Source organism: Heterodontus francisci, unplaced genomic scaffold, assembly GCF_036365525.1.
Source record: "Heterodontus francisci isolate sHetFra1 unplaced genomic scaffold, sHetFra1.hap1 HAP1_SCAFFOLD_200, whole genome shotgun sequence".
NCBI lineage: Eukaryota > Metazoa > Chordata > Chondrichthyes > Heterodontiformes > Heterodontidae > Heterodontus > Heterodontus francisci.
In genome coordinates, this window is record NW_027140740.1 from 1,417,149 (window position 1) to 1,431,576 (window position 14,428).

The window sequence follows — 14,428 nt, forward strand, 5'->3', positions numbered from 1 at the left end:
GGGTGATGATGTTGGCATCGCGCATGTCCTGGGGTACTGCTCCCTCGTCCCAGCACAGGCATAGCAGTTCATGTAGTGCTGAGAGTATAGCAGGCTTGGCACTCTTGATTATTTCAGGGGTAATGCTGTCCTTCCCAGGGGCTTTTCCGCTGGCTAGGGAATCAATGGCATCACTGAGTTCCGATTTGGTTGGCTGTATGTCCAGCTCATCCATGACTGGTAGAGGCTGGGCTGCATTGAGGGCAGTCTCAGTGACAGCATTCTCCCTGGAGTACAGTTCTAGGTAGTGCTCAACCCAGCGGTCCATCTGGTTGCGTTGGTCAGTGATTATGTCAACCGATTTAGATTTGAGGGGGGTGATCTTCTTGATGGTTGGCCCAAGAGCTCTCTTCATGCCATCATACATTCCTCTGAATGTGATGACATCTAATTTAACAATTAACTGGAATATTATCCCGTGCATTAGTGATGACATCGAATTTAACAATTATCTGGAATATTATCACCTGTGTTTTTGTGATGACATCTAATTTAACAATTAACTGGAATATTATCCCCTGTGTATTAGTGATGACATCTAATTCAACAATTAACTGGAATATTATTCCCTGTGAATTAGTGATGACATCTAATTTGACAATTAACTGGAATGTTATCCCCTGTGTATTGGTGATGACATATAATTTAACAATTAACTGGAATATTATCCCCTGTGTATTAGTGATGATATCTAATGGAACAATTAACTGGAATATTATCCCCTGTGTATTAGTGATGACATCTAATTTAACAAATAACTGGAATATTATCCCCTGTGTATCAGTGATGACATCTAATTTAACAATTAACTGGAATATTATTCTCTGTGAATTAGTGATGACATCTAATTTGACAATTAACTGGAATGTTATCCCCTGTGTATTGGTGATGACATATAATTTAACAATTAACCAGAATATTATTCCCTGTGATTTCGGAAAGACATCTATTTTAACAATTAACTGGAATATTATCCCGTGTATTAGTGATGACATCGAATTTAACAATTAACTGAAATATTATCACCTGTGCATTTGTGATGACATCTAATTTAACAATTAACTGGAATATTATCCCCTGTGTATTAGTGATGACATCTAATTCAACAATTAACTGGAATATTATTCCCTGTGAATTAGTGATGACATCTAATTTGACAATTAACTGGAATGTTATCCCCTGTGTATTGGTGATGACATATAATTTAACAATTAACTGGAACATTATCCCCTGTGTATTAGTGATGATATCTAATTTAACAATTAACTGGAATATTATCACCTGTGTATTAGTGATGACATCTAATTTAACAATTAACTGGAATATTATCACCTGTGTATTAGTGATGATATCTAATTTAACAATTAACTGGAATATTATCACCTGTGTATTAGTGATGATATCTAATTGAACAATTAACTGGAATATTATCCCCTGTGTATTAGTGATGACATCTAATTTAACAATTAACTGGAATATTATTCCCTGTGAATTAGTGATGACATCTAATTTGACAATTAACTGGAATGTTATCCCCTGTGTATTAGTGATGACATATAATTTAACAATTAACTGGAATATTATCACCTGTGAATTAGTGATGACATCTAATTTAACAATTAACTGGAATGTTATCCCCTGTGTATTGGTGATGACATATAATTTAACAATTAACCAGAACATTATTCCCTGTGATTTCGGAAAGACATCTATTTTAACAATTAACTGGAATATTATCCCCTGTGCATGAGTGATGTCAGCTAATTTAATAGTTACCCAGAATATTATACTCTGTGTGTTTAGTGATGACATCTAATTTAACTAATAACTGGAATATTATCCCCTGCGCATTAGTGATGACATCTAATTTAACATTTAAACGGAATATTATCACCTGTGTATTGGTGATGACATCTAATTTAACAATTAACAGGAATATTATCCCCTGTGTATTAGTGATGATATCTAATTTAACAATTAACTGGAATGCTATCCCCTGTGCATTAGCGATGACATCTAATTTGACATTTAATCGGAATGTTATCACCTGTGTATTGGTGATGACATCTAATTTAACAATTAACAGGAATATTATCCCCAGTGTATTAGTGATGACATCTTAGTTAACAATTAATCGGAATATTATCCCCCGTGTATTTGTGATGACATCTAATTTAACAATTAACTGGAACATTATCCCTGTGTATTAGTGATGACATCTTCTTGAGCAATTAAATGGAATATTATCCCTGGTGCATTAGTGATGACATCTAATTTAAGAATTAACTGGAATATTATCCCCTGTGGATTAGTGATGACATCTAATTTAACAATTAACTGGAATATTATCACCTGTGTATTCGTGATGACATCTAATTCAACAATTAACTGGAATATTATCCCCTGTGTATTAGTGATGACATCTAATTTAACAATTTACTGGAATATTATCCCGTGTATTAGTGATGACATCGAATTTAACAATTAACTGGAATAATATCACCTGGGTGTTGGTGATGACATCAAATTTAACAATTAACTGGAATATTATCCCCTGTGTATTAGTGCTGACATCTAATTTAACAATTAACTGGAATATTATTCCCTGTGAATTAGTGATGACATCTAATTTGACAATTAACTGGAATGTTATCCCCTGTGTATTGGTGATAACATATAATTTAACAATTAACTGGAATATTATCCCCTGTGTATTAGTGATGATCTCTAATTGAACAATTAACTGGAATATTATCCCCTGTGTATTAGTGATGACACCTAATTTAACAATTAACTGGAATATTATCCCCTGTGTATCAGTGATGACATCTAATTTAACAATTAACTGGAATATTATTCCCTGTGAATTAGTGATGACATCTAATTTGACAATTAACTGGAATGTTATCCCCTGTGTATTGGTGATGTCATATAATTTAACAATTAACCAGAATATTATTCCCTGTGATTTCGGAAAGACATTTATTTTAACAATTAACTGGAATATTATCTGCTGTGCATGAGTGATGTCATCTAATTTAACATTAACCCAGAATATAATACCCTGTGTGTTTAGTGATGACATCTAATTTAACAAATAACTTTAATATTATCCCCTGCGTATTGGTAATGACATCTAATTTAACAATTACCCAGAATATTATCCCCTGTGCATTAGTGATGACATCTACGTTAACAATTAATCGGAATATTATCCCCTGTGTATTGGTGATGACATCTAATTTAACAATTAACTGGAATATAATCCCCTGTGCATTAGCGATGACATCTAATTTAACATTTAACAGGAGTATTATCCCCTGTGTATTAGTGATGACATCTAATTTAACAATTAACTGGAACATTATCCCTGTGTATTAGTGATGACATCTTATTTAGCAATTAAATGGAATATTATCCCTGGTGCATTAGTGATGACATCTAATTTAAGAATTAACTGGAATATTATCCCCTGTGGATTAGTGATGACATCTAATTTAACAATTAACTGGAATATTATCCCCTGTGTATTCGTGATGACATCTAATTTAACAATTAACTGGAATATTATCCCCTGTGTATTAGTGATGACATCTAATTGAACAATTAACTGGAATATTATCACCTGTGTATTAGTGATGACATCTAATTTAACAATTAACTTGAATATTATCCCCTGTGTATTAGTGATGACATCTAATTTAACAATTAACTGGAATATTATCCCCTGTGGATTAGTGATGACATCTAATTTAACAATTAACTGGAATATTATCCCCTGTGTATTAGTGATGACATCTAATTTAACAATTGACTGGAATATTATCACCTGTGTATTAGTGATGACATCTAATTTAACAATTAACTGGAATATTATCAACTGTGTATTAGTGATGACATCTAATTGAACAATTAACTGGAACATTATACCCTGTGTATTAGTGATGACATCTTAGTTAACAATTAATCGGAATATTATCCCCCGTGTATTTGTGATGACATCTAATTTAACAATTAACTGGAACATTATCCCTGTGTATTAGTGATGACATCTTATTTAGCAATTAAATGGAATATTATCCCTGGTGCTTTAGTGATGACATCTAATTTAAGAATTAACTGGAATATTATCCCCTGTGGATTAGTGATGACATCTAATTTAACAATTATCTGGAATATTATCACCTGTGTATTAGTGATGACATCTAATTTAACAATTAACTTGAATATTATTCCCTGTGTATTAGTGATGACATCTAATGTAACAATTAACTGGAATATTATCCCCGTGTGTTAGTGATGACATCTAATTGAACAATTAACTGGAATATTATCCCCTGTGTATTAGTGATGACATCTAATTTAACAATTAACTGGAATATTATCCCCTGTGTATTAGTGATGACATCTAATGTAACAATTAACTGGAATATTATCCCCTGTGTATTAGTGATGACATCTAATTGAACAATTAACTGGAATATTATCACCTGTGTGTTAGTGATGACATCTAATTTAACAATTAACTGGAATATTATCACCTGTGTATTAGTGATGACATCTAATTTAACAATTATCTGGAATATTATCCCCTGTGTATTAATGATGACATCTAATTTAACAATTATCTGGAATATTATCCCCTGTGTATTAGTGATGACATCGAATTTGACAATTAACTGGAATATTATCCCCTGTGCATTAGCGATGACATGCAATTTAACAATTAATCGGAATATTATTACCTGTGTATTGGTGATGACATATAATTTAACAATTAGCAGGAATATTATCCCCTGTGTATTAGTGATGACATCTTAGTTAACAATTAATCGGAATATTATCCCCGTGTATTTGTGATGACATCTAATTTAACAATTAACTGGAACATTATCCCTGTGTATTAGTGATGACATCTTATTTAACAATTAAATAGAATATTATCCCTGGTGCATTAGTGATGACATCTAATTTAAGAATTAACTGGAATATTATCCCCTGTGGATTAGTGATGACATCTAATGTAAAAATTAACTGGAATATTATCCCCTGTGTATTAGTGATGACATCTAATTTAACAATTAACTGGAATATTATCACCTGTGTATTAGTGATGACATCTAATTTAACAATTAACTGGAATATTATCCCCTGTGTCTTCGTGATGACATCTAATGTACCAATTAACTGGAATATTATCCCCTGTGTATTATTGATGACATCTAATTTAACAATTAACTTGAATATTATCCCCTGTGTATTAGTGATGACATCTAATTTAACAATTAACTGGAATATTATCACCTGTGTATTAGTGATGACATCTAATTTAACAATTAACTGGAATATTATCCCCTGTGTATTAGCGATGGCATCTAATTTAACAATTAACTAAAATATTATCCCCTGTGTATTAGTGATGACATCTAATTTAACAATTAACTAGAATATTATCCCCTGTGTATTAGTGATGACATCTAATTTAACAATTAGCTGGAACATTATCACCTGTGTATTAGTGATGACATCTAATTTAACAATTAACTGGAATATTATCCCCTGTGTATTAGCGATGGTATCTAATTTAACAATTAACTAGAATATTATCCCCTGTGTATGAGTGATGACATCTAATTGAACAATTAACTGGAATATTATCCCTGTGTATTAGTGATGACATCTAATTTAACAATTAACTTGAATATTATCGCCTGTGTATTAGTGATGACATCTAATTTAACAATTAACTGGAATATTATCCCCTGTGTATTAGTGATGACATCTAATTTAACAATCAACTTGAATATTATCCCCTGTGTATTAGTGATGACATCTAATTTAACAATTAACTAGAATATTATCCCCTGTGTATTAGTGATGACATCAACCCTAACCCTAACTGGAACATTATCACCTGTGTATTAGTGATGACATCTAATTTAACAATTAACTGGAATATTATCCCCTGTGTATTCGTGATGACATCTAATTTAACAATTAACTGGAATATTATCCCCTGTGTATTAGCGATGACATCTAATTGAACAATTAACTGGAATATTATCCCCTGTGTATTAGTGATGACATCTAATTTAACAATTAACGAGAATATTATCCCCTGTGTTTTTGTGATGACATCGAATTTAACAATTAACTGGAATATTAACCCCCGTGTATTGGTGATGACATCTAATTAAACAATTAACCAGAATATTTTCCGCTGCGAATTCGTGACGACATCTGTTTTTAACAATGAGCCAGAATTTTGTTCCCTGTGTATTGGTGATGACATCTAATTTAACAATTAACTGGAAAATTATCCCCTGTGTACTCGTGATGACATCTCATGTAACCATTAAATGGAATATTATCCCCTGTGTATTAGTGATGACATCTATTTTAACAATTAACTGGAATATTATCCCCTGTGTGTTAGTGATGACATCAAATTTAACAATTAACTGGAATATTACCCCCTGTGTATTAGTGATGACATCTAATTTAACAATTAACTGGAATGTTATCCCCTGTGTATTGGTGATGACATGTAATTTAACAATTAACCAGAATATTATTCCCTGTGATTTCGGAAAGACATCTATTTTAACAATTAACTGGAATATTATCACCTGTGTATTAGTGATGACATCTAACTTAAGGATTAATTGGAATATTATACCCTGTGTGTTTAGTGATGACATCTAATTTTACAAATAACTGGAATATTATCCCCTGCGTATTGGTGATGACATCTAATTTAACAAATAACTGGAATATTATTCCCTGTGCATTTGTGATGACATCTAATTTAACAATTAATCGGAATATTATCACCTGTGTATTGGTGATGACATCTAATTTAACAATTAATCGGAATATTATCCCCCGTGTATTTTTGATGACATCTAATTTAACAATTAACTGGAACATTATCCCTGTGTATTAGTGATGACATCTTATTTAACAATCAAATGAAATATTATCCATGGTGCATTAGTGATGACATCTAATTTAAGAATTAACTGGAATATTATCCCCTGTGGATTCGTGATGACATCTAATTTAACAATTAACTGGAATATTATCCCCTGTATATTAGTGATGACATCTAATTTAACAATTAACTGGAATATTATCCCCTGTGTATTAGTGATGACATCTAATTTAACAATTAACTTGAATATTATCCCCTGTGTATTAGTGATGACATCTAATTTAACAATTCTTTCTTTTGGGCCTCCTTATCTCGAGAGACAATGGATACGCGCCTGGAGGTGGTCAGTGGTTTGTGAAGCAGCGCCTGGAGTGGCTATAAAGGCCAATTCTGGAGTGACAGGCTCTTCCACAGGTGCTGCAGAGAAATTTGTTTGTTGGGGCTGTTGCACAGTTGGCTCTCCCCTTGCGCCTCTGTCTTTTTTCCTGCCAACTACTAAGTCTCTTCGACTCGCCACAATTTAGCCCTGTCTTTATGGCTGCCCGCCAGCTCTGGCGAATGCTGGCAACTGACTCCCACGACTTGTGATCAATGTCACACGATTTCATGTCGCGTTTGCAGACGTCTTTATAACGGAGACATGGACGGCCGGTGGGTCTGATACCAGTGGCGAGCTCGCTGTACAATGTGTCTTTGGGGATCCTGCCATCTTCCATGCGGCTCACATGGCCAAGCCATCTCAAGCGCCGCTGACTCAGTAGTGTGTATAAGCTGGGGATGTTGGCCGCTTCAAGGACTTCTGTGTTGGAGATATAGTCCTGCCACCTGATGCCAAGTATTCTCCGAAGGCAGCGAAGATGGAATGAATTGAGACGTCGCTCTTGGCTGGCATACGTTGTCCAGGCCTCGCTGCCGTAGAGCAAGGTACTGAGGACACAGGCCTGATACACTCGGACTTTTGTGTTCCGTGTCAGTGCGCCATTTTCCCACACTCTCTTGGCCAGTCTGAACATAGCAGTGGAAGCCTTACCCATGCGCTTGTTGATTTCTGCATCTAGAGACAGGTTACTGGTGATAGTTGAGCCTAGGTAGGTGAACTCTTGAACCACTTCCAGAGCGTGGTCGCCAATATTGATGGATGGAGCATTTCTGACATCCTGCCCCATGATGTTCGTTTTCTTGAGGCTGATGGTTAGGCCAAATTCATTGCAGGCAGACGCAAACCTGTCGATGAGACTCTGCAGGCATTCTTCAGTGTGAGATGTTAAAGCAGCATCGTCAGCAAAGAGGAGTTCTCTGATGAGGACTTTCCGTACTTTGGACTTCGCTCTTAGACGGGCAAGGTTGAACAACCTGCCCCCTGATCTTGTGTGGAGGAAAATTCCTTCTTCAGAGGATTTGAACGCATGTGAAAGCAGCAGGGAGAAGAAAATCCCAAAAAGTGTGGGTGCGAGAACACAGCCCTGTTTCACACCACTCAGGATAGGAAAGGGCTCTGATGAGGAGCCACCATGTTGAATTGTGCCTTTCATATTGTCATGGAATGAGGTGATGATACTTAGTAGCTTTGGTGGACATCCGATCTTTTCTAGTAGTCTGAAGAGACCACGTCTGCTGACGAGGTCAAAGGCTTTGGTGAGATCAATGAAAGCAATGTAGAGGGGCATCTGTTGTTCACGGCATTTCTCCTGTATCTGACGAAGGGAGAACAGCATGTCAATAGTCGATCTCTCTGCACGAAAGCCACACTGTGCCTCAGGGTAGACGCGCTCGGCCAGCTTCTGGAGCCTGTTCAGAGCGACTCGAGCAAAGACTTTCCCCACTATGCTGAGCAGGGAGATTCCACGGTAGTTGTTGCAGTCACCGCGGTCACCTTTGTTTTTATAGAGGGTGATGATGTGGGGAAAGTCTTTAACAATTAACTGGAATATTATCCCCTGTGTTTTTGTGATGACATCTAATTAAACAATGAACCAGAATATTTTCCGCTGCGAATTCGTGACGACATCTATTTTTAACAATGAGCCAGAATTTTGTTCCCTGTGTATTGGTGATGACATCTAATTTAACAATTAACTGGAAAATTATCCCCTGTGTATTCGTGATGACATCTAATGTAACCATTAAATGGAACATTATCACCTGTGTATTAGTGATGACATCAGATTTAACAATTAACTGGAATATTATCCCCTGTGTATTCGTGATGACTTCTAATTTAACAACTAACTGGAATATTATCCCCTGTGTATTAGTGATGACATCTAATTGAACAATTAACTGGAATATTATACCCTGTGTATTAGTGATGACATCTAATTTAACAATTAACTGGAACCTTATCACCTGTGTATTAGTGATGACATCAGATTTAACAATTAACTGGAATATTATCACCTGTGTATTCGTGATGACATCTAATTTAACAATTAACTGGAATATTATCCCCTGTGTATTCGTGATGACATCTAATTTAACAATTAACTGGAATATTATCCCCTGTGTATTAGTGATGACATCTAATTGAACAATTAACTGGAATATTATACCCTGTGTATTAGTGATGACATCTAATTTAACAATTAACGAGAATATTATCCCCTGTGTTTTTGTGATGACATCGAATTTAACAATTAACTGGAATATTACCCCCTGTGTATTAGTGATGACATCTAATTTAACAATTAACTGGAATATTATCACCTGTGTATTAGTGATGACATCGAATTTAACAATTAACTGGAATATTATCCCCTGTGTATTAGTGATGACATCTAATTTAACAATTAACTGGAATATTATCACCTGTGTATTAGTGATGACATCTAATTTAAAAATTATCTGGAATATTGTCCCTGTGTATTAGTGATGACATCTAATTTAACAATTATCTGGAATATTATCCCCTGTGTATTAGTGATGACATCTAATTTAACAATTAACCGGAATATTATCCCCTGTGTATTAGTGATGACATCTAATTTAACAATTAACTGGAATATTATCCCCTGTGTATTAGTGATGACATCTAATTTAACAATTAACTGGAATATTATCCCCTGTGTATTAGTGATGACATCTAATTTAACAATTAACTGGAATATTATCACCTGTGTACTAGTGATGACATCTAATTTAAAAATTATCTGGAATATTGTCCCTGTGTATTAGTGATGACATCTGATTTAACAATTATCTGGAATATTATCCCCTGTGTATTAGTGATGACATCTAATTTAACAATTAACTGGAATATTATCACCTGTGTATTAGTGATGACATCTAATTTAAAAATTATCTGGAATATTGTCCCTGTGTATTAGTGATGACATCTAATTTAACAATTAACTGGAATATTATCCCCTGTGTATTAGTGATGACATCTAATTTAACAATTAACTGGAATATTATCCCCTGTGTATTAGTGATGACATCTAATTTAACAATTAACTGGAATATTATCACCTGTGTATTAGTGATGACATCTAATTTAAAAATTATCTGGAATATTGTCCCTGTGTATTAGTGATGACATCTAATTTAACAATTATCTGGAATATTATCCCCTGTGTATTCGTGATGACATCTAATTTAACAATTAATCGGAATATTATTACCTGTGTATTGGTGATGACATCTAATTTAACAATTAACAGGAATATTATCCCCGTGTATTTGTGATGACATCTAATTTAACAATTAACTGGAACATTATCCCTGTGTATTAGTGATGACATCTTATTTAACAATTAAATGGAATATTATCCCTGGTGCATTAGTGATGACATCTAATTTAAGAATTAACTGGAATATTATCCCCTGTGTATTCGTGATGACATCTAATGTAAAAATTAACTGGAATATTATCCCCTGTGTATTAGTGATGACATCTAATTTAACAACTAAATGGAATATTATCCCCTGTGTATTCGTGATGACATCTAATGTACCAATTAACTGGAATATTATCCCCTGTGTATTAGTGATGACATCTAATTTAACAATTAACTTGAATATTATCCCCTGTGTATTAGTGATGACATCTAACTTAAGAATTAATTGGAATATTATACCCTGTGTCTTTAGTGATGACATCTAATTTTACAAATAACTGGAATATTATCCGCTGCGTATTGGTGATGACATCTAATTTAACAATTAACTGGAATATTATTGCCTGTGCATTTGTGATGACATCTAATTTAACAATTAATCGGAATATTATCACCTGTGTATTCGTGATGACATCTAATTTAACAATTAACAGGAATATTATCCCCCGTGTATTTGTGATGACATCTAATTTAACAATTAACTGGAACATTAGCCCTGTGTATTAGTGATGACATCTTATTTTACAATTAAATGAAATATTATCCCTGGTGCATTAGTGATGACATCTAATTTAAGAATTAACTGGAATATTATCCCCTGTGGATTCGTGATGACATCTAATTTAACAATTAACTGGAATATTATCCACTGTATATTAGTGATGACATCTAATTTAACAATTAACTGGAATATTATCCCCTGTGTATTAGTGATGACATCTAATTTAACAATTAACTTGAATATTATCCCCTGTGTATTTGTGATGACATCTAATTTAACAATTAACTGGAATGTTATCCCCTGTGTATTAGTGATGACATCTAATTTAACAATTAACTTGAATATTATTCCCTGTGTATTAGTGATGACATCTAATTTAACAATTAACTGGAATATTATCCCCTGTGTATTGGTGATGACATCTAATTTAACAATTAACTGGAATATTATCACCTGTGTATTAGTGATGACATCTAATTTAACAATTAACTGGAATATTGTCCCTTGTGTATTAGTGATGACATCTAAGTTAACAATTAATAGGAATATTATCCCCTGTGTTTAGGTGATGACATTTAATTTAACAATTAACAGGAATATTATCCCCTGTGCATTAGTGATGACATCTAATTTAACAATTAATCGGAATATTATCCCCTGTGCATTAGTGATGACATCTAATTTAACAATTAATCGGAATATTATCCCCTGTGCATTAGTGATGACATCTAATTTAACAATTAACTGGAATATTATCCCCTGTGGATTAGTGATGACATCTAATTTAACAATTAACTGGAATATCATCCCCTGTGTATTAGTGATGAAATCTAATTGAACAATTAACTGGAATATTATCCCCTGTTTATTAGTGATGACATCTAATTTAACAAATGACTGGAATATTATCCCCTGTATATAAGTTATGACATGTAATTTAACAATTAACTGGAATATTATCACCTGTGTATTCGTGATGACATCTAATGTAACAATTAATTGGAATATTAGCCCCTGTGTATTAGTGATGACATCTAATTGAACAATTAACTGGAATATTATCCCCTGTGTATTAGTGATGACATCTAATTTTACAATTAACTAGAATATTATACCCTGTGTATTTGCGATGACATCTAATTTAACAAATGACTGGAATATTATCCCCTGTATATAAGTTATGACATGTAATTTAACAATTAACTGGAATATTATCACCTGTGTATTCGTGATGACATCTAATGTAACAATTAACTGGAATATCATCCCCTGTGTATTAGTGATGAAATCTAATTGAACAATTAACTGGAATATTATCCCCTGTTTATTAGTGATGACATCTAATTTAACAAATTACTGGAATATTATCCCCTGTATATAAGTTATGACATGTAATTTAACAATTAACTGGAATATTATCACCTGTGTATTCGTGATGACATCTAATTTAACAATTAACTGGAATATTATCACCTGTGTATTGGTGACGATATCTAATTTAACAATTAACTGGAATATTATCCCCTGTGCATTAGTGATGACAACTAATTTAACAATTAACCAGAATATTATCCCCTGTGCATTAGTGATGACATCTAATTTAACAATTAATCGGAATATTATCCCCTGTGTAATAGTGATGACATCTAATTTAACCATTAATCAGAATATTATCCCCTGTGCATTAGTGATGACATCTAATTTAACAATTAATCGGAATATTATCCCTTGTGCATTAGTGATGACTTCTAATTTAACAATTAACCAGAATATTATCCCCTGTGCATTAGTGGTGACATTTAATTGACCAATTAACTGGAATATTATCCCCTGTGTATTAGTGATGACATCCAATTTAACAATTAACTGGAATATTATCCCCTGTGTATTAGTGATGAAATATAATTGAACAATTAACTGGAATATTATCCCCTGTTTATTAGTGATGACATCTAATTTAACAAATGTCTGGGATATTATCCCCTGTATATAGGTTATGACATGTAATTTAACAATTAACTGGAATATTATCACCTGTGTATTCGTGATGACATCTAATTTAACAATTAACTGGAATATTATCCCCTGTGTATTAGTGATGACATCTAATTTAACAATTAACTAGAATATTATACCCTGTGCATTAGCGATGACATTTAATTGAACAATTAATTGGAATATTATCCCCTGTGTATTAGTGATGACATCTAATTTAACAATTAACTGGAATATTATCCCCTGTGTATTAGTGATGAAATCTAATTGAACAATTAACTGGAATATTATCCCCTGTTTATTAGTGATGACATCTAATTTAACAATTAATCGGAATATTATCCCCTGTGCATTAGTGATGACATCTAATTTAACAATTAATCGGAATATTATCCCCTGTGCATTAGTGATGACATTTAATTGAACAATTAACTGGAATATTATCCCCTGTGTATTAGTGATGACATCTAATTTAACAATTAACTGGAATATCATCCCCTGTGTATTAGTGATGAAATCTAATTGAACAATTAACTGGAATATTATCCCCTGTTTATTAGTGATGACATCTAATTTAACAAATGACTGGAATATTATCCCCTGTATATAAGTTATGACATGTAATTTAACAATTAACTGGAATATTATCACCTGTGTATTCGTGATGACATCTAATGTAACAATTAACTGGAATATTAGCACCTGTGTATTAGTGATGACATCTAATTGAACAATTTACTGGAATATTATCCCCTGTGTATTAGTGATGACATCTAATTTTACAATTAACTAGAATATTATACCCTGTGTATTTGCGATGACATCTAATTTAACAATTAACTAGAATATTATCACCTGTGTATTAGTGATGACATCTAATTTAACAATTAACTGGAATATTATCACCTGTGTATTGGTGATGACATCTAATTTAACAATTAACTGGAATATTATCACCTGTGTATTAGTGATGACATCTAATTTAACAATTAACTGGAATATTATCACCTGTGTATTCGTGATGACATCTAATTTAACAATTAACTGGAATATTATCACCTGTGTATTGGTGACGATATCTAATTTAACAATTAACTGGAATATTATCCCATGAGCATTAGTGAT